This window comes from Halichoerus grypus, chromosome 9 (assembly GCF_964656455.1).
Source record: "Halichoerus grypus chromosome 9, mHalGry1.hap1.1, whole genome shotgun sequence".
Lineage (NCBI taxonomy): Eukaryota > Metazoa > Chordata > Mammalia > Carnivora > Phocidae > Halichoerus > Halichoerus grypus.
Window position 1 is genome coordinate 32548470 of NC_135720.1, and position 27899 is coordinate 32576368.

Genomic DNA, 27899 nt, shown 5'->3' on the forward strand with positions numbered 1-27899 from the left:
GTGGCTAGAAAACAACTTCTGTGAGGCAAAAACAGCAACTTCAGACTGGCTCCGGTATGTGTGAGAAAATCCTCTTCTTTCCCACTTGACTGTTAGGCTTTGTAGAAAATGTATAGAGTGAAGTTTTAAACTCAGCTGCTTTAAGTGGTGTTATTTTGGTTGATCTGGATAAAAACTTGGGGAAATATACTTGGAGTTAGCACGGGTGGTGCATAATGTGGTACCTAAAAACAAACAACAAACAAACCCTCAGCATTTATATTTTTTTGTAACCATGGGCTTGAATGGTAATTCACTTTTCTCCTGCCTTAAAAAAGTATTGGTAAATCTTGGCATGTAGGGTGTGTATTTTTACAGGAATTTTTTTTTTCCTAGTTGACTTTATAGAAGTGTTTTCTTCATTTTGGCAGTGTGAGAAGTATGTTTATAAAATATGTATATGAAGCTATTGGTAATTGCCATAGAGGTAATACTTAATTACTTACCGGGCACTATGCTAATACCCTCATACTGGTTAAGTCGTTTACTTCTCTGGATGAGAGAAATAGCTTAGGCAGGGCCGTCATGTAGCTAGAAAATGGTTGGGGGCTGTTGGATTTGGAGTCTGGTCTGTGTGTTCCTAATTATTTCAAAATAGGTACGGTTTCAGATATCAGATACTCATTTTGTAGATTTAAAGTGTTAAAACTTGTGGTGTTTTTCTTTTTTTCCCTCGTAGAATGGGCTTGGATATGTGGAATGAGGATAGACTTGATTCGTTTTTAATGTTTTCACTAATCTTTTCCCCAACTGCAGCTTCTATCACACCTATACTAACTGTGGCTTAAGTGTTCCAGACTTCGCTTTACTTTTTTGACCTTGGTTTTGATCTTTCTCTTCTGTTGGGGATATCTCTTAGCTTTTCATTGAGATGCAGACAATAGCTGGTCAAGACCTAACCTTTTTCTTAATATTTTGCCCTGTTTGTTAATGTCACTTTCCTCTTTATTGTATATTTAATAAATAACCTGATGCTCAAAATCTAGCGCACTTGTTTTCAACTGGGGAGGAGGTGGGTGGGTCTTTGTTTTTGTTTTTGTCCCAGGAGGGACATTTGGTGCTGTTTGGGGACATTTGTGATCGCCAAGACTTGAGGGTGCACTGCTAGCATCTTGCATAGAGACTAGGGTTGCTGCTGAACATCTTACAATACACAGGACAGCGCCTCACAACAAAGGATTACGGGCCAAAGTGTCCATCGTGCAGAAGTTGAAAACCTTGATGTAGCTATCCTAGGACACGGATCAAATCTAATTAATTAGAAGTGGTTTCTGTCTTCATGAGATTTTTTTTCATAGCAAAACAACTCCATGGTAACTAGGTGAGTTTTATTTTCTATTTGAGAGGTGAAGGAAGAGGCTCTCCATCTGTCTGCTCACCCAGCCCTAAGCCAAATAACACAAGTTGACCTTACATTGGAGTGTCTTTCTGCTGCTTCCTACTTTACCTTCAGCCCCCCATCCTGACTTAGAAGAGATCACAGCTTTGACGTATTATTTGCCATTATCTCAGTTACGATAAATGCACTGCCTGTTACCAATGGTACATGAACTACCTGGGTTTGGGGTGAGAGAGAAGCAAAAGAATAAAAGGGATGCCCACCCAAGTTTTGACTGGACTGAAGGTCCGAGTGTGCCTCTCATAATTATATTGAGGAGCAGAGTATGCAGTTGTGAATGCTCTATGTACGTAGGTCCACACATATCTACAGGGTCAAGCACTGATTAACTTTGTAAACTGAAAACTAAAATACAGTGGATAAGTGGAATTTTTAGGTGGGCTTAAAAAGAAGAAATCTCTAGGTACAATGTTTAGCAAATAACTACCACGTTAGGGAAATTGACTGACTTTTTTGTATTTGATTACCTTGTGAGTTGTTGGGTCTCATCTTTGTGATTTGGATTGAATGTTAAAAGTTGAAAGGAACAACTCCTAGTGGTATCTTTTTTTTTTTTTTTTTTAAGATTTATTTATTTGAGAGAGGGAGAAAGAGAGAGAGAGAGTACATGAGAGGGGGGAAGGTCAGAGGGAGAAGCAGGCTCTCCGCTGAGCAGGGAGCCTGATGTGGGGCTCGATCCCAGGACTCTAGGATCATGACCTGAGCTGAAGGCAGTCGCTTAACCAACTGAGCCACCCAGGCACCCCACTCCTAGTGGTATCTTGATGCTGTGGCAAGTGCGTGGGATTCTCCACCTTTCTTGGCTCCTTGGTCCTTTAGAGATGGCTCCACTTTACCTCACTCCATTCTCTGCTCTTAGCCTTTTTTTTTTTTCTTTTTCTTACCAGCTTGCTTTATGTAGGTATTTCCTACAATGAATCGGTGGCTTTCTCCGTGTGTCGCTTACTAGGTTGTGATGTCCTAGCACAGTGCTAGGTGCATAGTGACCCTTTATTCCCTAAATGTTGAATGACTGAATGGTGGAGGAAGAGGAGAAGCAAACAGTTTAGCAACCTTAAAACCAAAGGAGAAAACAGTAGGTATTTGAAAGTTAAAGTGTGCTGGGGAAGGAGTGTAAGTAAGGAAGGTAGGAATTGTTACATTAGCTGGACCATTGTGCACATTTTTTTTTTTTTCATTCTGCTTGACTGAGGCTGGTAGGCTAGCCCATGGCCTTGGCCACCAGTGGATGGCAGGTCCAAGTGGTGTTCGTGTCCTCTTCCTGAGGTTCCTTCAAGCTTGATTATCTTGTGTTCTCTGCCTGTGCTGGAACATAATCTGCTTGTTTGCTGGCAGTGTGATTTCAGTCTAGATTTCTCAACTGTGTGAGTCGTGTGTGTTCCCTCCCTCCGGGGAAGAACTGTGTTTTAATGTGATAGAAATGACCCTTGGAGTCCTGCGGTGATTTCCCTGTAGCAGTGCTCCTATCTGGTACGTTAAATTCTGGGCTTGACCTTTTATGGCCTCCTCAGACACATTATGTTTTCTTAGCTTTCCTTCTCTTGGCCCTTGAATTCAAGAGACGCAGACTCCTTTTACTCTGGGGTTTTTCTTATGTGCATTAGTGTCCCCATTAGTGGCCTGGGTTAGAATAAATAGCAACTCTATAATGTATGTGTCTTATTTTTCTCTTGAGTTACATGAAAGCATTTATTTGACATTTTGATTCAAAATAGAGATAATGGAAAAGCTTTCTTTCAGCAAAAGGCCCCCTAACAGGGCATCCATTCTTATCACCGTGGCCATGCCATTGGACTTGTCCCTTGCAAATTGAACATGCTTGATCTCACAGGTGTTTGCATGGTTGAACAAATTATATTTGGACAATACACTGTTCTGCCTGTCTGATTAGAGAGGCAGGGCGGAGTTGTACATGGACTACTTGGTAAGAGAATTAAGGAGAAGATTGGCAAACATTTTCCAAAAAAAGAAAACAAAAACACTTCTGAGAGTAAATACACTTTTTCTTTTATTCTTTAATGGCAAAATGCTCTTAAACTTATTGGAAGTCAGCCTTGTACTGCAAAGTCTTTTTTTTTTTTTTTTTTACTCTAGTAACTTCCATTTACAACTATGAGATTGTTAAGCAATATCTGGTTTTCCTTCTTGGAGGACAGCTGTAGTTAGATTGTGGCTGAACCCATAAGAAGATCCAATTTCCAGTGTCCTATATTTTTAGTCTGTAGTTTTTTGTTGTTTTTTTTAGCTTTTTGCCTAGATGTGAAATCTGTGTCCAGGAGAGTGGAAGTGTAGGGTGGGTTGATGAGGGAACTGTCCTAGGATTTCTGGAGATCTGAGTCCAATTAAAATCTGTGGTTGTGATTTTTGAGAAAAGTTATCATAGCTATTTTTGTTTTGCTGCATGGTTGCAAGTAAGTAAGGCCAGAGTTAGGTGGAACATTCGAACATGCTGGAGGAGAGAGGAGCTGGGAGTTAAGGCTATCGTGGTGGCCCATGGGATCCAAGGTGCTGAAGGAGGGTAACAAAGACTTGGCATTGGGAAGTGGGAGGGGCACAGGCTGCTCAGATCAAAGAATTGTTGGAGTTGGGGTTCGAGAGGGATTGAGCTAGAAAGATGGAAGATAATCAAAGGTTGAGATGCAGGAAATTAAGATAATGGTAGGATTATAGGTCTAGGGCAGGATTTTTCAAGAAATCATTTAAAAAAGCTTCTGCACAGCGAAGAAAACAGCCAACAAAATAAAGAGGCAACCCACAGAATGGGAGAAGATATTTGCAAATGACACTACAGATAAAGGGCTAGTATCCAAATCTATAAAGAACTTCTCAAGCTCAACACCCAAAAAACAAATAATCCAGTCAAAAAATGGGCAGAAGACATGGATACTACTCCAAAGAAGACCCATGAATGGCTAACAGACACATGAAAAAATGTTCAACATCATTAGCCATGAGGGAATTTCAAATCAAAACAACATTGAGATACCACCTTACAACCAGTTAGAATGGAAAAAATTAACAAGGCAGGAAACAACAGATGTTGGAGAGGATGCAGAGAAAGGGGAACCCTCCTACACTGTTGGTGGGAATGCAAATTGGTACAGCCACTTTGCAAGACAGTGTGGAGGTTCCTTAAAAAGTTAAAAATAGAGCTACCCTATGACCCAGCCATTGCACTCCTGGGTATTTACTCCAAAGACCCAGATGTAGTGAAAAGAAGGGGCACATGCACACCGATGTTCATAGCAGCAATGTCCGCAATAGCCAAACTTGGAAAGAGCCGAGATGCCCTTCAACAGACTAATAGATAAAGAACCTGTGGTCCATATATACAATGGAATATTACTCAGCCATCAGAAAGGATGAATACCCATCATTTGCATTGACACGGATGGAACTGGAGGGGATTATGCTAAGTGAAATAAGTCAAGTGGAGAAAGACAAATTATATGGTTTCACTCATGTGGAACATAAGGAATAGCATGGAGGAGATTAGGAGAAGGAAGGGAAAAATAAAGGGGGGAAATCGGAGGAGGAGACGAACCATAAGTGACTATGGACTCTGAGAAACAAACTGAGGGTTTTAGAGGGGAGGGGGTGGGGGGATGGGTTAGCCTGGTGATGGGTATTAAAGAGGGCACATACTGCATGGAGCACTGGGTGTTATACGCAAATGATGAATCATAGAACGCTACATCAAAAACTAATGAAGTACTGTATGGTGACCAACATAACATAAAAAAATAAATGCAAACAGCCAAAAAAAAAAAAAAGGCTAGGACTGGCATTTAGAATATGAGAAAGAATAAACAGCATGGGAGTCAGGGTCTTATCTAGACTCTGCAGAGTTATTACATGAATTAAAAGAAGATTCCCTCTTTGGGAAAAGTTTTCAATGAGCAATAATCATGCTTCGGGTCAGCCTCATGGGCTGTGATCCTGCCCCTGCACAAAGCTTCGCCTTTGGGAGAGGGAAGGAGAGGGGCAGTGGGAGGAAAGAGGTGCCCTTTTTTTCTGGCTGAGGAAATCCACTGGCAGAAGGCTCACTGAACCCAGGGGTGGGGGCTGGATTTAGCACAATCTGCCTAAGTTTAGGCATTAGTCTGGATCAGAGTGGATCACACATAGTCTTTTGAAAACTTTGTTTCCATTAAAACTGGGTATGTTTACATTGTATTTGCAAACTGGGTTGGAGGGAAGGAAATATTTTACTCCGGGTCACATGTGGAAAAGTTTGAAAGCCAGTGCTTGGGGTATGACTGTGGGAATGGGTAACTAAAATGGTGAGGAGGGCAGGATCTCTCTCTCTCTCTCTCACACACACACACCCACACGGCCTTATAAAAAGGAGTAGGAGTATGATAATAAAAATGATTTCAATTTGGAATGCATTATACATGTGAAGGTTTGGGATTCAGCTCCCCTCTTCCCTAGTAACTTGGAACATTGTAAGGTGGTGGAGAGAAGTGTGGCTCAGATATAGGGTGAGCTCTGACTCAGCCCTGGGTCTCTGCAGCTTCACTGTCCAATTAGGGAAGTACCAGAGTCTGGGTCATCGCTAAGATCTTTTAAAAGCTAGGCAGTGAGGAGAGGAGACTGTTGGTGTGCTTTGGGTCATAGGGAGAGAGCTTTCTGCGATTTTCAGTGATGGGTTGACTGTAGAACACATAGTCAGCAATAGATAGTTGAAAATTTTAGAGGATTAGGAGGAGATCAGGTCTATAAAAAATCAAGTAGACGCAGTCTTGGGATTTGTAAGATATAAGTTCTAGCGTCTTCCTCCTACTGTGTTCAGGATTTTTTAAAAATGAAGAAATATTAGCATTAGCATCCGAGTGTGAATTTTGGCTTTGGCCTTAGAATGTAAGTGAAAACAGGCACGCACACTTAGCCTTTCCTCGGCCATGTCCCCGTTGTTAGGAGTAGTAAAATTGTGGTAGTAAGGGGCGCCTGGGTGGCTCAGTTCGTTAAGCAACTGCCTTCGGCTCAGGTCATGATCCTGGAGTCCCAGGATCGAGTCCCGCATCGGGCTCCCTGCTCAGCGGGGAGTCTGCTTCTCCCTCTGGCCCTCCCCCTCTCATGTGCTCTCTCTCTCTCTCTCTCAAATAAATAAATAAAATCTTTAAAAAAAAAAAAATTGTGGTAGTAAGTTGCAAGGCCTGGGTTGCTTTCTAGACTGAACCTGGGAGGTGGAGAGTCTAGTTTCCCTTTATACTGGATCATCTTGGTCAGGCGTTGGCAGTGGGAAGGAAGCAGGAGGCTACATTCTGTGGCTCTTAAAAAGGGAGGGAAAGGTGACCAGGCCCTGGTGGGTAGGGGAGTTAGGAGATTGGGTGGAGGTCCAGGATCCTGTAGCACTTCAGCCCGTTACCCCGAGTTCTTACCCCAAGCTCGTGTCAGGTACCTCATCTCTGGGTGCGCCCCTTGCTGGAGGAGTGGCCGGATAGGGATTCTTCCGTGGGTGTTTTCTACTATGACTAGAGGGTGGCAGAAAGGGTCATATCCCACCCATTCTTCCTGGGGAGCAAATATGTTGTAGTTAAAACTCCTTGTGTATTTTCCTTAGAAGTGTTGAAAGTTTGCCAGTACTTTTTTTCAAGTACTTTCAGGCATATTATAGATTGATTGGATCTTAAGTAAACTCGAGGAGTTAGTATTCCCTTTAATGACCGTTACTGTGGGGCAAGAAAATAATAGCTAACATGAACTTAGTGTTTATGTTAAAAACCGTCATTCTACCAACAGTATTTTATTTTTATCTGTATGAATAGCCATGCATTGTATTTTCTTAGCCTCATTTTACAGAATGAAGATTGAGGCTCACCTCTCAATTTTATTTATTTATTTATTTATTATGATTTTACTTTTAAGTCCTCTTTACACCCAAGGTGGGGCTCAAACTCCCAACCCTGAGATCGAGTCATGTGCTCCACTCACCGAGCCAGCGAGGCACCCCAGGATTTCACTTTTTGACACCTGGCCTCATTCCCCGCTGTGCCCACCCCTTTCGCAACCAAGTCAGTCACTTCATTTGGAGCTGGGGTGTATGTGTGGTTCTTTTTTTTTTTTTTTCAATCAGGCCTGTCATGAGTCGGGAGTCCCTATATCCTGCCTGTGGACAGGAGTGCAGAGTTAGTCCTTTTCAGGCCTGCCAGATACTAAATACAATTTAGAGCAGCTAAGCGTAGCTCTCCAAAGATGGTCCAGACGGTATTTGATGCTGTGCTCTACAAAGTGTTTAAAGCTGCAAAGTTGCAAGTATAGGGCTTCCTCAGCAGAGCAGTCAAGTGTGAGTGAGGTTTTCTAGGGCCAGGAAGGACTGTTTTTGTTAAATAGTGTGAGGTCGGCTTGGGGATCCTAGCCACAGCTTGTTTTCTAGAGCCACGGCTGGTGATGACATCACCCCCACAGGTGCCGCATCGTTTTGTTCTACGTAGCCTGCCCTGCCCCGCCCCGCTCCTCCCTTTTTACAAAGAATACTTAAGGACTACTGTGAGCTTTTGTTGTGAAAATAAGTATGAAATTCAATTCTGTGTGTGTAGAGGTAGCGAGATGAAAATACAGTACTTTTTGAGAAGCAGACAGTCCCAGAAATTCCAGTTTTAGGTTACTTGCGTTCAATCACTCCCAAGAGATTTTTAAGGGGAAGGGTGGGGACAGAGGAGGGGTTTCAGACTAGATGAGAAAAATAGCTGTGGAAGAACAAAGTTGAGTGTTTACACCCCTCTGCTGCCCCCCCTAATTGGAAGACTGGACTATAGTGTTTCTAAGAGAACTCTGATTTCCGGCATATTTCATAGAGGCTGAAGAGCTCTGATTCCAAATGGTAAGCTTGGAGTCAAGGGATTGGATCTTTTTAATGATAAACTTACATGTTTGTTGAATAAAATTTGGAATAGAGAACCATAAATAGTAAAAGCTTGATTCTCACTTTCAAACACAATCACTATTAGTAGTCTGTGTCTATCCTTGTACCCTACTCCTAGCTTATAGAATAAAGACTTCGGGGCTCATACTGTATATTTGGATTTGATGTCCATTTTCATCCAGCTTCATTTTGTGTGTAGTTTACCATGCCAAGTATTTTTTTTTTAAATGTAGAATTTTAGAACTGTAAGGCACGTTCAGAGAGAATTCATCTTTCCTCTATTTTCTAGAAGAGGAAATTTAGAAAAGTGGGGTTAAGTGACTTGCTCAAAATTGTTTCGGAGCTAGAATTGGAACTGGTTCCACTGATTCCCATTTACTTCTCACTGTACCGTGCTGCCTATTTCACTTTATTTACTGGGGAGAATTTGTGAGGTATTATCCTCTAGGATACATTACAGATCATTAGATTTGCCTTAAAGTGTTAAATCCATCTAACTTTAACTTTGACTACGAAAAAAAGTAAAACCTTGAAACTACCCAAACACACCTGTGTAGCTAATTTGTCCCAGGTACTTTGGAGAAGTTTGAAAACCATTGTGATATGGCTGAATTGCTGCTACCTTAGGGTTATTTGAGGTGAACCCGAGAGGAGTGGAAGTTAAAAATGTAGGCTTTACATTTAGAATAAACATCCATAGATTTGAAGCCTTTCATTTCTTCCATGTTAAAGCCAATAAGTCTCTTAAAACTTTTTAGTGCTTTTGCCAAACTCTTATTTCCTGTGCCACATTTCTTCTACTCTGGAATAGATTTGCTTTCTTCTGCTGCATTCCCATAGGAATTCTTAGCGGCATCATTCCTTTGGCATATTGCTCACCCCGTCTTATGGCTTGACATTTTGAGTATTTGATGAATGGTAACTTTCCCTGGGGTTGCATGTGTTAGTGTCTAGTTCATCAGCTCCTCAAGGATGGGGAGGTTGTCCTGTCGTTTCCCTTCCTGCCTGCCTCTCTCTTTCCCCTCCTTTTGCTGTGTCTTCACAGTTCTAGCGGAGCACCTCCTAGGTTCGCACTGTTATTACTCTGACTTGTTAAAAAGGTGCTGAGCACAGTTAGGGCAAATTAGGGCACATGGCCTCTTCTTTCACCTCTGGGAGCTATTAGTCATGCTGGCACCGTCAATCGCAGGAATATCTCTGCAGAAGAAACAAGTCTAGCATGATTTGCACATCTGTTTTGGTCAACAGGTAGTTAGATGTCCTTTTTGAGGCAGTTACGGATTCAGATGATGTACTGGCGCACGCATTCTCAGACTCACCCTCACCTCTGTTTGACCCTTGGTCAATGGAGAACAAACCAAAACAGCTGAAGTGACTTTAGTGAGCTGGGAAGGATGTCTAAAAAATAGGTGATGGAGAATCCTCCGTTTTTGTTTTTCTTGGAAAAATTCCTCCACAGGAAGTCTCCAGCATATTAAATTCTGCATCTTGAAGAGTTAATAATTTTGTACGTCTTGGCTTTCTGCATCTTGAGGGAAGAATTAAAGACAACGAAGGGAATGAAGAAATTTAGTGTAGAAAATCTGAGGAGTAGGGAGTGGGGAAGAAAGGAAATAATTACTAGGATATATTTGTAGGTGGGGGCCCGAGGACAGGAGAAAGAATGGAAAGAGATCGAGAAATAAGGATAAATAGCCAAATATTAGGGTGGGGACAGAATCTGAATGTCATTTGGCAAAGCTGATTATACTTTTGGTGCTTTTCCAGAAGTTTTTCCGGTGATTGGGGTGGGTGGGGAACTTGACTAGAGATGACAGCTTAAGTGCTGGAGAAATAGGATGGACATAGCCTGAGCAGCTAGAGTAGGAAGACACAGAATTAAAAAAAAAATTCTTTTTTTCCTGACGGTGCTCTGCATTTCTTATGATACTGTACTTAATTTATTCTCTAGTGTTGCACCAAAAAGTTTGTTTAATTTAGTATAATATAAAGAATCAAATCCTTTCGGATCAGTGGCTTGCTTGTCTCCTGACTTGTTCACTGTAGAAAAGTGTCAGGACACAGAAGATGTGTTGCAAAAGGAGACCGATTTCAGGAGCTGCCCAGGAAAGCAGCCACATCACTTTATGGACAGGGGACCCCGTGTGCGATGTATGTGCGCATGCGCCCATGTCTGCGCTTTTCCCTTAAATGTGTAGTTGCAATGTACTTGTGCAGATGGTTTCACGTGTTGCTAGAGTGTGAGTTTATTTCTCTTGGAGTCTTTTTTTATTTGTTATATTTAAGCAATGATGGTTCTGCATACCCTCTAGGCCTTTTGGAATTATTTTCCACCTGTTTGGTTCTGCAAAAGGAGTAAAGTAACTTGGGAATTTTATGATTGGAAAAGGAATTCTACTTACTGAAAATACTTCTGTTTACTGTTGGGTTCTAGTATCTGTCGTATTATTGCCTGCCCCGGGCTGGGCCCCCTCTGACATAAGCGTTAGGAACTGAATTGTGTCAGCACTGCGACTTAAGGCGTTTATCCTAATCCAAGTGTCCTTGGATTGTGCGGTGCCACTGAGCAAGGTGCTACACTGATTGCAGACCTGGGCTGCAAGTGTGAGTTCTGAAGAGCTCTGTGATTACCCAGTGAAAGCATTACTGGTAAACGTGAGTTGGTGTTTTTCTTTGGATGCGCTGTTTTGACCGCTTGAAGGTAGTGGTATTTGTGTTAGTTACAATGCCATTCTCCCAGAACGGAATGAATATCCGTGAATTCTATTTGCTAAGGGTGCTGTCCTGCAGCAGAAGTCAGTAGAGAGTGATGACCAGTGAGAAACCCGCACAGATCTGGTCCAGATTTGGGTGTGCGGTAGGTATTTGGGTTGGCCGGGTTTCCTGGAAGACAGGCTTCCATTGTATTTATATAGCTATATTCTAAAAGTTCTGTAACCGTTGCACAATTGTGAGTGTGTGTTCCAGAAGCATGAAGTAGTGGATTTCTTGTCTGAGGTCTCAGTTCTGATAGCCATAGCTGCTGCTTTTCTGGACAGGTGCCCCTTCTCTTTTCCAGCCATTCCTCATCCAGCTTTCTGCTGTGATTTCTGTACCCACTCGAGCGGTGAAAGGAAGATCCTCTGTGCTTTCATCAGATAAATGCTACGCACGAAGGAGAGATTATAGTAATGCCTGTGGCTGTTGTGTTTTAACTACTACTCGACAATTTCATACTGTTTTTACACCTGTAGAGAATTGGAAGGTCAGCAATGTGGGGTGCATTGAGAGAAGATACAAGAGGAAAGTGTGTTTGGGAAAAGTAAGCTTTTCAGAAAGTGCTCAGAGGCAAATTCATTCAGAAACGTGAGCTCATCACCTGGTTGATTTAACACATTAATACAAATGAGAAATACCTGGCCGATATCCTTTGCCAGGAGGTTAGGTTTCGGCCTCTGCTCAGGACATTCTAAAAAGATCTCTGTCACTTCACTCCGTTTAAAATTTCTTAGATTCTCTAGTGTCTGTGATGTAAAGGATTGGCTAAATTCTTTCAGGTCCCTCTCGTATCTGAAATTATATGGTTCAGGGGGACTGTGTATCCCAAAACACATTGTCGTAGGACTGACTTTGGAACCACTTTTTTTTTTCCTTGTTTTTCTGAGAATTTAATACCTTTTTGAAGATAATGGCCCTTTAGGTGAGTCTTAATCCATGAGAACCAATCATGCAGACTGAAGGTAGTAAATTCCACACACCTCACACTTCACTAATATGAATCTTAAAAGATTGTCTGAGATTTCTCATTGTAAGTGTGCCAAAATAATATTCCATTAGAGTGCTGTTTAATATTAGGCCTTCTTTATTGACTCATTAAGGTGATTATGTTAGATAATAGAAAAACAAGCTTATGATGCCTGGAATTGTTTGAAAAAATAGGTGCTTAAGTTTCTTAAAGATGTTTTCTTACAACCTCATTTCTTTCTACGCAAACATACTAAGTATAACTTGGTGCATAGGGGTGTGTTTTTTTGCTCTGAAGCGTCCAGAGAGGATTAACAGACGTATTTAGTAGGTGAGATGTGGGCATAGGGCCTGGCCTGTGGACAAGTGCGGAGGGAAGAGGGGGAGGGAGGGGTGGCATTGAGCTGGGAGTGGTGGGGAGGTCTTTGGCAAGCTCCTAGCCTGGGAGCTGGACTGGCCCCGTGGTAGGGGAGATGATGGGCATGCTCCAACCAGCTGACTTTTGAGAAGAGGCCAGTGGAGTGAGCCTGCAGATTGGAGTAGATTTTCTTCAACAGTAGAATTCTTCTTGGACAGACCTGAGCAGAGAGGTTGGAAAGGAGGGTCCAGCCAGAGCCTGGAGGACTCTGCGTTTTGCATGGAAGAATTTGGGTTTTCTTTCTGCAGTTACTGAGTTTGAACAGATGAATGGTGTGATCATAACCGGAGTTGAGGAAGATTAGTTGGGTAGAGATTCAAAATAGGGCTAACAATTGATGAGAAAGAAATCGTTATGAGAAAAATGTCCCCGTTGGTAACATATTTACTGGTTCTACTTATTTTAATCAGAGTCTGCTGTTTATCATTAAAACTGTTTTTTCCACAATGTAAAAGTCTTCAAATTATTGTCTAGGATACTATCTACTGCAGATAAAGTACACAGACTTCAAGTAAAAGAGGAACAATCAGCATAAGGTCCTGATTCTGATCTTTCTTCATCCAGCATGTTCAGATATTCACTTTTTGTAATGAATCCTGGTCCTTGGCATTCTGTTTTTTTTTTTTTTTCCCCCTCCCTGAAGATGTTTCTTAAGCCCTTCTCTTAATAGTGTTTTGAAAATGTTACTTGGTTGATTAAAAGTGGGTATATCCCGATATCCCCACCCCCAATTTATTAAGCTTCTAGTTCCATTGTAGTATGCTATTTTAGGAAAGTTCTTGGACAGTAGTTTGTCTTTAATCCTTGTGAATATTATTTGACATTGATAGTCCCAAAATTTAGAGTAAAAATGTCTCGGAAAGAAAGTCAAAGTCCTAGCTAATAAGGGAGAGAGTTGGAATTGATTAGATCTGCGTGATACTGAGTCACTTTCCTTATCTGTAAAATGGAGGCATTGATACTACATTTCTGAGTGGTCATGAGAAATGAAATGATCTGTGTAGATTGTTCAGCATAATGATGGCATAGCTTATTTATAAGCTACCTGTTGTACAACATGAATCATAGAAGCACAGTGTTTATGAACCTAAAAATCTTAGTTGATTTGGTTGCTGAGATAAGTAATTTTATGTTCTCAGTTTTGGAGTTGTAATTTTTCTTTTCAAATTTAATATTTGAAATTGCCCAGTTTTTAAAGAACAGTAAGGACTCTTAGTTTTGTGTGCTCCGAGTGAAACTTGCATCCTCAATACTTTCTTTTAATTCTGCCCTACAGACTGTCATTCTACTGGTTCAGTTCTGTTTTGTGTTAATTTTTATTGCCTTCCCCCCAGCCCCCCTTGAAATGCAATAGTCCTGTAGTGTCCTAGTGGAAACATTGTTCTCTTTGTTGGGGCCAAAGAAGTGCCTTTGTCATTCCTTTGAGACATTCTGCAGATGCCATTTTGCAGTTCTCAAAAATATGTCCCTGTCCTCCTTGTGCTGTGTTAAATTGTGCGTGTGTATGGCTTGGTATTTTAATGAAGTTGTAGTGAAAACTTGACAGTGATACTTGTCATATGAGAACAAAACAAAGAAAGGCTCTTTCTTGATCGAATGTAGATATGCGTTCCCCGTCTCTCCGTAGTGTTGTGTGGTCCGAAAGTCGATCCCTCCTGCACTCAGGCCCTCAGATGTTTGCTGCTTTTTGACTAACTTTATAGGACACTGTTCATGCAACTAATTCTGAGCCGGAGTTCTAAGCCTTTTGTTGATGTGTATTGCTTCTCAAAGATCTCTTAATTTATATCTTAATAGCATTTTAAGTGGCAAGAATGAGCTCTAATTTGCTAAGTGGCTTTAATCCTTGTATTAAGAAGTGGGGGCAAAAATCTGTTGGGAAATTGCCCTGATAAAATCCAGGAAATTCCTTTCATTCTTTTAAATCCAGTTAAAATCTAACTTTAAAAAAAAGGCCTCTGATGTAACAGTGTCTGAAAGTGTGTGCTTCTTAGAGTCCAGTAATTTCTTGTATACAGTGCCAAGCTCAAAGAGGGATAGTATGAATGTACCTCTGTGTTTCAGGTAAATCTATACCACATGGCATGGTACCAGTTTATTATAATTTTACTGGGATTTACTCATTCTGTTTTGCGCTGCCTTTAAAACTGCTAAAGCTGGGAATACAGAACGAGAGAAAACTTCATATATTTTGTTTTAATGGACCTTAATCTATTTAAATTTTTTTCTTAATCATAGTAACCTAGTCACTGAAGAAAACTCGATAATATAAGGAACTACAAATAAAGCAAAAAATTTCTCATTGTCTGCATTTAGGAACAACCACTGTTATCATTTGGACTGAGCATTTCCTGTCTTTTATCTGTGAATATGTACACATGGGTTAAAACAACAGCATTATCCTTTTAAACCTGCTTATTTTCCCTTGGCAAAATATGGCGAATGTGTCTCTGTAAATTCTTAAGCTGGTAGTACTTAATTTTGGAAAGGTGAATCCATAGGGCACTCATTTCATTTATATGGACTCACTTGGAAGTTCTCCATTAGTAGGAAGCGTGTACATTTATTGCCTGAAGATACATGTGTCAAAAAAGGATAGGCTGATCATTTTGGATGTTTTCCAGGATCATAAAAGCATAACAAGTCTCTATTAGAACTGTTAAGAAGCCTTTGAAACAAGTAAAGGTCTGATCACATAAGCCTTGGCTCCTCCCGGACAGCTGGCTCACTGATTCCCAACAAGAGCTGGTTCTGCTGTAGCCCAGCTCCTGTCATCTGGGCAGAGGTGCACAGGGATTTCAGTGTTTGTATGTGTCTAGCCGTCAGCTGGACTTGTTTCATATAATGATACCAAGCCCTGTGTCGTGCCATTCCATCTGTTTTGTTTTTTTTTTTTTAAAGATAAATATACAACTGGTACAGGACCGATCCTGTTACAATAAACTCAGTGGCAGAAGTAAACTCTTTCTTAATATGGATATTCCTATAGAGTTTAGGGGTGGAAGTAGAAGGAAACTCTCCCCAGGGAATTGGTGCATACTGGGACCCATTCTTCTCCAGAAGAGAAAAACTATCCTCCTCCCCCGTTCTCATTACTCTGGGGTTCAATGGGGGAGAATATTTACTTTTGATCTATAGATAATACAGCAAAAACAAATTTTCTTGTCATAACTGTGTTGTTTTGTCAGTTCATTGAGCGTTTATTGAATTCTGATGTTCCAGTATGGTTAACAAATGGAATTGGAGGGGATAATGAGATTGAGAAGGATAGGAGATAGCCAAATTATGGCTGAACCCAGATGGTTTGAATAGAGCTAGTTAAAATCCTTAGACTGGGGTTGACTCTGGTGGGAGGAAAAGGGCAGGGAGATGGTGACAAAGGGGAAGTTGAGTGTGGATGCTGAGTGGTTAAGAGTGCTGCTACATATCATCCGTCTTGTCTATAGATACGTATGTATGTACACACACCTTTCTATACCTCTGAGGACAATATATAAATGTGTGTGTACTTTCAGCATAGCATCTATAGGCATATTGCAAAGGTCCTTCCCTTACCAAGGGCAGACTGTATAAAGTCCTGTTGACCTACTGCATCTATAGGCAATGTCTTTGTCTCAGAACACGGTCTACTGGTGATGTTCCTGCCTCTGGTTCCAATTCCATTCAGCCTGTCTGCAGTGGTCAGTCCCATTGTTCAGGTTTCCCCCAGGACCATGCTTTGCCCTGTCCTGTCCCTTTGAATAGCTGTAAATCACATTCTATAGGTCATCAGTTGTGTGGATCATGGGGTAGATAATTAGATAAGTTAATAACAGTGACCGCTCTAGGCATAACTTGTCTTTGAAATGTGATTCCTGATCAGATCCTACTGCCCCTGGTTCTGTCCATAGGGAGGATTGCCTTGGTGATCTACCATGTATATGTCAGGGCTGTCTCAGAGGAGGGACCGCACTACTCTTCACCCATTTTAGTCTGACTTCACTGTTCTTGGTATCCTGGTTACTCTGTTGGTGGGTATTGTTGGAATGGTAGAGGGTCCCTGCTGGGTTGGTTTGCCATCTACTGGACTTCTCTTTCATGGCCTTGTGATTGGTGAGTGTGTGTGTGTGTGTGTGTGTGTGTGTGTGTGTGCGTGTGCACCATAAACTACCAAATAATTTGATTGGGCTCCCCCTGACCCCATATTTTATTCTGTGTATCCTCTGGCTTAAAAATCAGTAGAAGAGTTATTGTTAGGTTTGATCACAAACTGCTTATTTTTAACCTCATACCTGGAAACTTGGGTTGGATTTTTTTTTTTTCTTCCAAGGATAGACACGGGAAGTAGACGGTCTAGACAGAGGAGAGAGTCAGCATTAATGAGGACACGGAAGTATGAAAATTTATTTTGTGTTGAGGAGGCTGGTATGGCTGGAGGTCAGGGGAGGGGAAGCAGAAGACAAGCTGAAGGTCTGGATTGGAGCCAGCAAGTGCTAAACCCAGTAGCTTATACTGAGGCATTTGGTCTTCATTCTCCCTGCAGAGCCACTGGAAGCCTTTAAAAAATTATTATTATTATTATTATTTGAAGAAAGAGGCCTAATTACAGATACCTGTGTTTTAGAAATAATACATGCCAGGTTTTATGGAGAATACCTGTTTACCCTGGGCATCTGTTCTGGTGACTTTTACTGTTCATTAAAAGAGCCTGCCCAAGGAAGCCTCATTTTGTATTTCTAGTGCTATGAATTTTCCTTTGTGGGTACTATTTATTATACAGGGGACTAGGATCAAATATTTAACTTAATTGTGATAGTAAATCTTGTTACCAATTAAGTATATTGTGTTTAGTATAGAATAATAATCTGAAGCTTGGGAATATGATTTAAGCAGGTATTTTTGGAATTTGTTGCACTTTATTATGAGACAAATTAGAGCCCACTCTTACTGTGTTCTAGGCTGGGGATTCAAAGATGAATAAGCCTGAGCTGCTGATAAGTTCACAGTAAGACCAACTGATACTAAAAATTCAAAAATGATCATTTCAGCCTTAGAAATACATACAGAGAGAGGACAACTGAGTGAGCTTGGATGAAGAGCGAGGAAAGGATCTGGTGATTCCTGTACAGAGTCTATTTCAGTGTGTTACTGGGATTTTGTTTGTAGCTGCATACTAAATGAATATGATCCGATTACTCATTCATCATCAAATGTTTCTTTGGCTACCTTACTATATGCCAAGTACTGTGTTAAGCTGTGGGGATATGGGTGTAAGATTGCAGTCTTTGCTCCTAAGAATCGGATTGTTTACATGGAGAGGGAACCAGTCAGTAGCAAAGAGAAGGGAGAGACATTTTGGGAACTACGAATGGCCCTGCAAAACTGTGGGTAAACAAATTTTTCTTACTGAGCCATTTTGCTAATATTCAGTGGAATCTTACTGTGTATCAAGTGTGTGAGAGGGGGAATAGTTCTATAAATCTTCTTAATAGTTGTTCTAGAACTATTCGTTGAATGAATGAATGAATGTATCTTTTGTGCAAGAATAGGTTTTTATAGATTGGTATTAATTTAAAAGAACGTTTGCATTATTTGCTACTGGTTTTCCCTTCACGGAAAGGATACTTTTTCTTTTTCTTTTCTTTCTTTCTTTTTTCTTTCAATTGAAATTCCAGGAAGTATCACTGTCTCAGGTTTCTGTCCAAGCACTTTTCTGAAGCCAATGGGTGGGTGTATGTTTAGATCCAAGAGAAACAAATTACAACCATGGATGTGAACTTTTCAGTCTTCTCAAAATAAAAGCTCAAAAAAATATTTTTTACGCTTTTCTTTTGCAAAGACCATCTTTTTCTAAAGAGGGATGAAACAAAGATAACATGCTAAGCATATTGGATCTTCATCATACTGTTCCCACCTTTCCTAGTAATTAGCACCACTCACAATGTTCTTTGAGAATTTTATTTCAAAGTTTAAAAAATGGTAGAAAGAAGTGTTTATGTGGTAAAGTTCAAACAACCTTTGTTGTGTATTGCTATTTTAAAGAAGGTAAGCATTTTGAGAGTCAAAGAGCAAAAATAGCATTAGATTTACAAAGGCAGGCAAAATGGGGATTCAAGAGCTTTCTATTTTATGAGACATAAATTAGACATTTGAAAGAATCTTAGCTTAAATTTATTAAATAGGAGTGCAATGGGGAAGAGGTGAAGAAGGCTTTGTTAATTATTAAGGCCCTGAAATGCATACTTCGTGTAGCACACAGATTTCCTAAGGCCCCACCCCCCACCATGTGACTGTCATCGTGTTTTGTGTGGCTGTGGAAAAGGACACTGCCATGGAGGTGCACATTACTAACCTGGTAGAAGAGGAAAGAGGAAATAAGGGTAGGAAAGGAGTATTACAACCATAAAGTTGACATATTTTAGACAGTTTAGTAATTAAAATTTGTGTGATTAGGTTGTAAGAACCTTCAGGACATTTACTTATATACCCTAAGCATTGTATATGGACCACACTTATTTGTAATAGTATGAGTTTTTTTCCTAGACTTTTCCCCCCCTCACTCTTCCATTAATCAGAGATCCTCATTTCTGTGGTCTAGGGCCATCTCTTTGCTTTGCTGTTACAATTCTGTATATCACAGTTTGCTTCTTCATACCATTTCTCTTGTTCCTAGTCCTAACATTTAAAGTAGATTTCTTATACACAGAATAGAATTGGGTCCTAACTTTTTTCAATCTGATGATCTCTGTCTTTTATTTGATGTGTTTAGATCATTTATATTTAATCTAATTATTGGTGTTTGTGGGACCATATTGCTATTTGTTTTCTATTTGTCCTGTCCTTTTTCTTTTTCTATCTTCCTCTGAATAATATTTTTCTGATTCCATTTTATCTAATGGCTTATTCTGTTCTATATACCTCTTTTTTCTGTTACTCAGTTTAAATTGAAGTTATTAACTTGTCTCCAGACCTTTTTCTCCTCCTTTAACTATTTCAGTGAATGGCTTTGCTATCTAATTAACTGCTCTTTATCTTTGTTTTCTTTCTCTCAACCTTAACTCTCATGTGTCACCAGAGTCTTACCATTGTCCTAATTGAATATTTCTTGAATTTATCCACCTCATTTCGCTGACACCTTCCATATTCAGACATGGTAACTTGCATAAAGCTTAGCTCTCTCATGGTCCATTTTTAACCTTGGTAGCCAAAGAATTGTAAGTCTCAACTTTGACAAAAAATTGACAAACTATTTATTTTTACTGTGCTCTCTTGAAAAACAAGTGATTTCGTAAGAACAGCAAACAAATTCTCTTTATCGGTTTATAAATTTTTCTGATACCTTCTCATCCCAGTATAAAGCAGCCTTCAGACTCTTCCTTAAACCAACCTCTTCCCAAACAATAAACACCAACTCTATCAGTTTTAGCTTGAGTCTCTCCTGTGTTCTTTATGGATCTGTTCTTTAGTAACTCAGCCCATTCCATAATAAATCAGTCAAATTGCTTTTGGAATTGAAATTACAATGGCAGAATTCACTTTGGAAGAGAGGGAGGCAGTGACTATACATTTGTTAATATTTTATTTAAAAACAATGCAGTTACTATCTCTTGTCTGGATAAATATGTCATGATCTGTCTGGTTTTCCTACTTTTTTCTAGTTTTTATTTAACCTGTTGTTTAAAACTACTACCCTGACTACAGTGTAAAGTTTTTTAGTTTTGTGCATAAAATCCTTTTATAAATACCACTTTTCAGAAGAAGCCCAAGCTTTTTTTTTTTTTTTTAATTTATTTGAGAGCGCACACACAGGAGGGAGAGGGAGAGAGAATCTAAAGCAGACTCCACACTGAACTCAGAGCCCGATGTGGGACTCGATCCCATGACTGCGAGATCATGACCTGAACCCAAACCAAGAGTCAGACGCTTAACCCACTGAGCCACCCAGGCGCCCGCCCAAACTTTTTAATGTAGCTTTTACCTTATAAGGTTCTTGCTGTTGTAGATGTCAGCATGCTAATCAGGTTTCCCTGCTCACCTGTCCAGTTTCTCTCCTCTCTAAACTTACGTACATGTTGCCACTCATATTCTACTCTTGGGTCTCAATGTAGATATAATTTCCTATGGGTAGCCATTCTTCTATGGTTCTTTCTTCTACTGGGCCTCCTCCTCCCTGTTTAATGTACCTACTGAATAACCTCCCTTCTCCCCAGTTGACTCTTTATTTGCCTTTCTCCACCATCAGGTTCTAAGCTCCACAAAGGCAGTTATCATATCTGTGTTCACAGTTGTCTGGCATCTAATGGGCTCTCAATAAGTATTTGCTGAATGAACAAATGATTACTGAATGATCTGATACTGGCTTCCTGTCCTTCATCCTTAGCACTTATCTTGTCCTGCAGAGCTAGTTCACAGCCAATGTTCCTGTGGTGCATTCGCCTGACACTGAGGCTTCACGTACCTCTCTGAGTGGGTAGATTCCATCTACCATGTTTAGTTTTTATAGTACCCGAACTCTGTTCTTGTCATGCAGACTTTTATCTAGTTCTAGCCCCTTCCGATGTCCTGCCAAATAGTCTTTTATTTTTTTTATTTTTATTTTCTAAGATTTTATTGATTTATTTGACAGAGACACAGCGAGAGAGGGAACACAAGCAGGGGGAGGGGGAGAAGGAGAAGCAGGCTCCTTGGTGAGCAGGGAGCCCGATGTGGGGCTCGATCCCAGGACCCCGGGATCATGACCTGAGCTGAAGGCAGATGCTTAACGACTGAGCCACCCAGGCGTCCTCAGATGGTCCTTTAAAAAATTTTTTTTGAGGAAATTCTGGCTCCTAAGATGCTCTTTTTTTTTTCTCTCTCTCTTATGTTACCTGAACTTTCAAGAATAGTCCCTTCTTGGAAATACAGTAAAAAGTTAATAGTAACAAATGCTAGAATTAGGATAATTTTCTCTCTGTTCTGGGGTGATTCCCTAATCATCATTCCTTTCCTTGATTTCTGTAATCTTCTCCAAGAACTTTGGTATCCTGTCATCATGTCAAACTCTAGTGTCTGAAAGATCCGAAATCTTGCAGCCTTTCCTAGTCTTCTGGGCTTGAAAGTTCGGTATTATTTTTTAGTTATGCCTCTTCTTTACTATCTATTTAGATATCAACTTCTATGGATTTTTTTTCTCTGAAATTTAATATCAGTCCTTTATTTGTCTTTACTATTATTGCTTGCACACCAGCCTATTCTCCTCTCCCCAGCTTTATTGAGGTACAGTTGACAAAATTGTAATATATTTAAAACGTACAGCATGATGATTTGATATACAGAAACGTTGTGAGAGGATTCTCACAATGAAGATTAAACATCCATCACCTTGCAGTTACTCTTTGTGGGGAGGTGGGGGACAGGAGAATGCTTAAGATGTACTCTCAGCAAATTTCAAGCATCCAATACAGTCTTATTAACTTTAGTCATCATTCAAGTGTACATCAGATCCTCAGAACTTACTCATGACAAAGTTTGTACCATTTGACCAACATCTCCCCCATTTCTCCCACCCATAGGAGCTTTTTGTCCCTTAAAGATTTTACTTATTTTTTGAGAGAGAGAGAGAGAGCGCACGCGCACACGTGAGCAGTGGGAGGAGCAGAGGGAGAAGGACATGCAGACTCTGCGCTGAGCGCGGAGCCCAACGCGGGACTGGATTCCCAGACCCTGAGACCATGACCTGAGCGGAAATCAAGAGTCCGATGCTTAACCGACTAAGCCAACCAGTTGCCCCCCACAGGAGCCTTTTTATATAGCCTTCCATTTGGACCATCCCTGCTTTTACTATCTCTCCTTTCCAATACAGGGTCCTCAAATTTATCTTTTTTTTTTTTTTTTAAGATTTTATTTATTCATTTGAGAGAGAGAGAGCACACAAGCAGGGGGAGAGGCAGAGGGAGAGGGAGAAGCGCTCACTGAGCCAGCCAGAGCCTGACGTGGGGCTCCATCCCAGGACCCGGAGATCGTGACCTGAGCTGAAGGCAGACGCCTAACCATCTGAGCCACCCAGGCACCCCTCAGATTTATCTTTCTTGAGCAACATTTAGTTGTCATCATCGTGCTTTGCCACAGTCAGATGTTCAGGGGTTTGGAACCTGTGCACGCTGCTGGTGGGAATGTCAAATAGTGCAGCCACTTTGGAAAACAGTTTGGCAGTTTCCGAAAACTTTAACATAGAACTTGCATTTGTCTGGCTATTCTACTCTTAGGTACGCATTGCCCAAGAGAAGTGAAAACCTATGTCCACACGAAAGTGGTGCACAGATGTTCACAGCAGCATTATTTGTAATGGCCAGGAAGTAGCAACAACACAAATGCCCATCAACTGATGAATGGATAAACAAAATGTGGTCTAGCCATAAGAGGTAATATTACTTGGGCATGTGAAGGAATGAAGTACTGATACATGCTACAACATGAATGAATCTTGAAAATAATACGCCAAGTAAAAAACCAGACACTAAAGGCCAGATATGGCAGGATTCCTTTTATGTAAAATGTCCAGAATAGTGAAATTTATAGAGACAGAAGAAAGTCTCTGGGAGTTTTAGGGAATGATAGCTAAAGGGTTGTTTTTTTTTTTTTTTTAAATACACTCAACCTAAAAGTCACCATTTTAAAATATACAGTTCAGTGGTTTTTATTATATTCAAAATGTTCTGCAATGTCCTCATCACCTCAGAATGATTTAATCTCCCCAAAAGAAACCTGTATACCTTAAGCAGTTACTGCCCATTCCCCCTTCTTCACATCACCTTCTGAACCTGCTGTTCCATTTTACGTTCCTGACAGCAGCAATGTATGAGGGTTCTGATTTCTCCAATTCCATGCCAACACTTGGCTGTGGGTTTTTTTTTCCCCCACTAGTCTTCTTAGTGGATTTGAAGAGGTATCTCCCTGTGGTCTTATTTCCAATTTCTAATGACTAATGTTGTTGAGCATCTTTCCTGTGATGATTGGCCATTTTTACATCTTCTTTGGAGAAATACATATTCAAGTCCTTTGCGCCTTTTAAAATTGGGTTGTTTGTCATTTTGTTGAAATGTAAGCATGCTTTATTCTGCATTCTAGGTGCCCTTATTGGGTGTGTGGGGTACAAGCACTTTCTCCCATTCTGTGGGGGTTTTTTTGTTTGTTTGTTTCCTTGGTAGTGTCCTTTGACTCACAAATGTTCTTAATCTTGGTGAAGTCTAATTCATATGTTCTTTTGTTGCTTGTGTTTTACGTGTTCTGTTTTGGAATGTGTTGCCAAATCCAAAGTCAGGAAGATTTATACTCCCTCCCTTCAAAGAATTTTATAGTTTTAGCTATGTATTTTAAATCTTTGGTCCATTTTAAGTTGTTTTATATGGTGTGACATAGGGGTTCAGAGTCATTCTTTTGTATGTGGATAGCCAGTTGTCCCAGTACCATTTGTTGAAAAAGTCTTTTCCTTCCCGTGGACGTGGCATCTTTGTTGAAATCAATTGGTTATAAATATGTGGGCTTGTTTCTGGACTCTCAAGTCTGTTCTGATCTGTACGTCTGTCCTTAAGCCAGTACCACTATGTTTTGATTACTCTAGCTTTATAATAAATTTTGAAACCAGGAAGGGTGAATCCTTCCGCTTTGTTCTTCTGTGTCATGATTAGTTCAGTTATCTGTTGTCCTTTGCAATTCCATATGAATTTTAGGATTAGCCTGTCCATTTCTGCAAAAAAAAAAAAAAAAAAGGGCAGTTGGAATTTTAATAGGGATTGCTTTGAATCTGTCAATCAATTTGGGGATTATTGCCATCTTAACACTATTAAATCTTTGAATGCATGAACATGGATTTATTTATGTTGTCTTTGATTTTTTTTAGGAACAATGTTTTATATTTTTCTGTATACATGTCTTGTACTTCCTTGGTTAAATTTATTCCTTTGTATTCTTTTTGATGCTAACTAGAATTATTTTTTGGATTGTTTGCATATAGAAATACAATTGAATATGTATATTGATCTTCTATCCTGCAATTTTGCTGAACTCCTTTATTAGCCTTTTTTTTTTTTTTTTTGGATTCTTTAAGATTTTTAATCTAACAATCATGCCATCTGCAAATAGAGATCATTTACTTTTTCCTTATCCTATTTGGATGCTTTTTATTTATTTTTCTTGCCTAATTGCACTGGCTTTAAGTACAGTGTTGAATAGAGATGGTGAAGGGGGATATCTGTCTTGTTTCTGATCCTATGGGCAAAGCTTTCAGTCTTTTACCATTAAGTGTGAGGTGCATTTTTATAGATGGCCTTTATCACATTGAGAAAGTTCCCTTTTATACCTAGGTTGTTGAATGTTTTATCATGAAAGGATGTTGGATTTTTGTCAAATGCTTTTTTGATTGAGATAATCTTGTATTTTTCTCTCAAGAACATGATTATTGATTGAATTTTGTGTGTTGAATCACCCTTGTATTCCTGGAATAATTTCCACTTGGTCTTGGTGTAAGTTCCTTTTAATATCTTGCTGAATTTAGTGTACCAGTATTTTGTGAAGGACTTTTGCTTCTATATTCATTAGGGTTATTGGCTTGTAGTTTCCTTTTTTTGTGATGGCTTTGGTATCCGGCCTCATAGAATAAGTTAGGAAGTTTGGGGTTTCTTTTTGGGTTGCTAATGTCCTGAGATTGATTGTGGTGATGGTTGCACAACTGGCTATAGTAAGAGTCACTGAATTGTACACTTAAAATGGGCGACTTGTATGGTAGCTAAATAAAGCTATTACTAAAACAAGACAAAACTCCCAGCAAACTTTAGGAGGGGCTAACCTGTCTTCTTTAGCTTAGAGTCCTTATCCTGGACTTCAAAACCCTCAACAATCCTTCCAAATATCCTACTGCAGCATTGCCTCTGGCTTACCTTTGTATGTGACTGATTCAGTGATAATGGTGAACTCACTGCCCTACTTAAGATTCCTGTTCCCCCCAGATCTCCTGGAGTGTCTTGTGCATCTTGCTGCTTCACCCCGAGGACTTTTTCCCCCTATCTTGCTGTCCCTCTTTCCTATCAATGAGAATCCATCATTTCTTGCAAAGTTTTGTTTAAGTTTCTTCTGTTTACCGCTCTAGCCTGCAGTTACCCATTAGTCCCAAACCCACTCTTCAGTGGATAGAATATTTGAAATCAGAACTGTTCTGGGAAATCTGGTGTATGTGTTTGTAGTACCTGTGGACACATTCTTTTTTTTTTTTTTTTTTTTTAATGCATTTACAGTTAACTCACAAGTTTATAGCGATGGCTTTTTATTTGAACTGCTCTGGTCTTCCCAAATGGCTGTCCATGCTTTAAAGAAGGCATGATGTGGTATATCTAGCGATTAACCTTATATGCCAGGTAAGTATTTGTTGACATATATGTACATGTTTGAAAAATAGAAAGATCCAGAGCTTTCAGTTGTGTTTTTGCAGTTTTCCTTATGTATCTCTAAAAGATATTTTTGAGAAAATGTGTGGGTTAGAGTAGAAGCAGTTGAGTATAGTCCTTATGTATAAAGTTGACTTGGAAGTGTCAGGCATGGGTAGGTGAGACTTTTCAGGAAAGGCTGAGTTTGGCATTTGGTTACGTATAACTGGGAAGTTGCATAAGCGTCATGCTGTCATGTCAAGGATGTATTTCAAATAAAATAGAATGGGATTCAAATCTTGTGTATCTATCTCCTGCATAGTGAGGGGGTTAAGTCAGGATTCAAATTCAGGTTGTCTAACAGTAGTACTGACAATTACTCGCTATACTCTTTTGTATCCCATGCTCATTAAGGGAAGTTATTTCCTTTCTCTGAGCCTCATTTTATTCACGTATAAAATGAACTTGGTAACACTTGCTGTGCAGAGATGTTTTGAGGCTTAAATAAGGGCATTTGTAAACATTCTGCAGAGTGCTTGCTCACAAAATAGGCAGACCTATTGCTATTAGTAAAATATTTTGTTTACTTCAAAACCATAGCACTAACAAAAGATTTTGAAAGCATGTCTGAAACTTATGCAGAGAAATCTGCTTATCTCCTGGCGTCTGAATATTGAATTCTTTACATTTTGGCACAAAGTTTTCAGTGTTCTATTTCTCTAGAATTTAGATAATTTTCCAAGTAAGTAATTGGTTAGTAATTACTTTCTTTTGCTCTCTTGTCTCTTTGTTGTTCAAAATGAGTTATTGTCAGAGTGGTAACAGAATTATACCTTCTTTGTCATTAACTTCCCTGTATGAAGAATTTGAGAGTATCTGCAGTATCTGCAGTTGGCATATTTAAGCCTTAGGTATTCAAGTTTCTGGAATGAAGTTTAGGAAGGCTGGCTTTTTTTTTTTCTTTTTTTTTAAGTAGGCTCCATGTGCAGCGTGGAGCCCTACGTGGGGCTTGAACTCACGACCCTGAGATCAAGACCTGAGCTGAGATCAAGAGTTGGACACTCAATGGACTGAGCTACCCAGGTGCCCCGGAAGGCTGATATTTTTTGTTGGAAACCATAATAGAAATGAATTAGAGAAGTGGTTATTGGTTTTTATCTTGGCTGCAGAAATATTTGTATAAGAGTATTTGTTGGTGTTGCTATAGAAACAGTCAAAACTACAGCAGGGAAAGTATAAGAAGTAAACCATTGATTTGCTTAGGTTATTCCTAATTGATTTCAAAATGTCTTTGACTTTTTCATTCTTAGCTGTCATAAATAATCCAGATATCATAAGTTCAAAATACATCAGCATTGAGAATACTAATACTAATCATCTTAATTTTTTTGGTCACTAACTTCTTAGAGGGTTGGGGAAAAAAAATCCTGCTAATCCATCCAAATTTCCTGTTTGTGATGGTGATGGACTGTAATTTAAAAAATATGTATCTCCATGTATTCTTAGGATAGTTTTGGTTCACTTGGGGATTTTTCTTAATGAAAACCGTAGAGTAGTTACTATTTTCAAGTTTTATTTATAAATTCTTTTACAAATCTATTGTGAAGTTTTACTGTCCATGCTGTCCATTTTAGGTTTTTAATAAAGCTATGGTTTAGATCAGGAGAAAGTAGTTCCATGAAGCAGTTGGTAGGGGGAAATAGCTCTGCTTCTGGCTTTTATAGACTCCCTTGCTCAAAGGAAGGACTGCTATTGAGTCCCTTACAACTTCAGGGGAAGATGTCTTGCAGCTGTGCCTTTTTGGTTTTGTTCCAGAGATAGTATTTGTGTGCACTGTCAGAATGTCTTAAAGGCCCATCCTGGAAAGGATTCAACTCTATAAAAGGAGTTTTGTTTTATAACCTTTCACATATTCTTATGGGGTTCTGGTGGTGACGGTGGTCTTTATTGTCTTGTCTTTTAAACTGGCATTTTACTGAGACACAGACTTCACAGTGTGAGAATAGGAATTACAGTTACAGTTTTTGTATCCTGTGAAATACATTTAGCCAGATACTTGGCACACGCTGCAATTAG

General features: G+C 39.8%; 1 protein-coding gene and 1 pseudogene across 23 annotated transcripts in view; one reads left to right on the forward strand and one right to left on the reverse strand.

The window, feature by feature from the left end:
- Positions 1-27899, forward strand: part of EPB41L2 (erythrocyte membrane protein band 4.1 like 2) — a 209416-nt gene that overhangs the window by 46093 nt on the left and 135424 nt on the right. The gene's annotated exons all lie outside the window — the stretch shown is intronic.
- On the reverse strand, positions 5276-5395 carry LOC118553741 (U4 spliceosomal RNA; annotated as a pseudogene).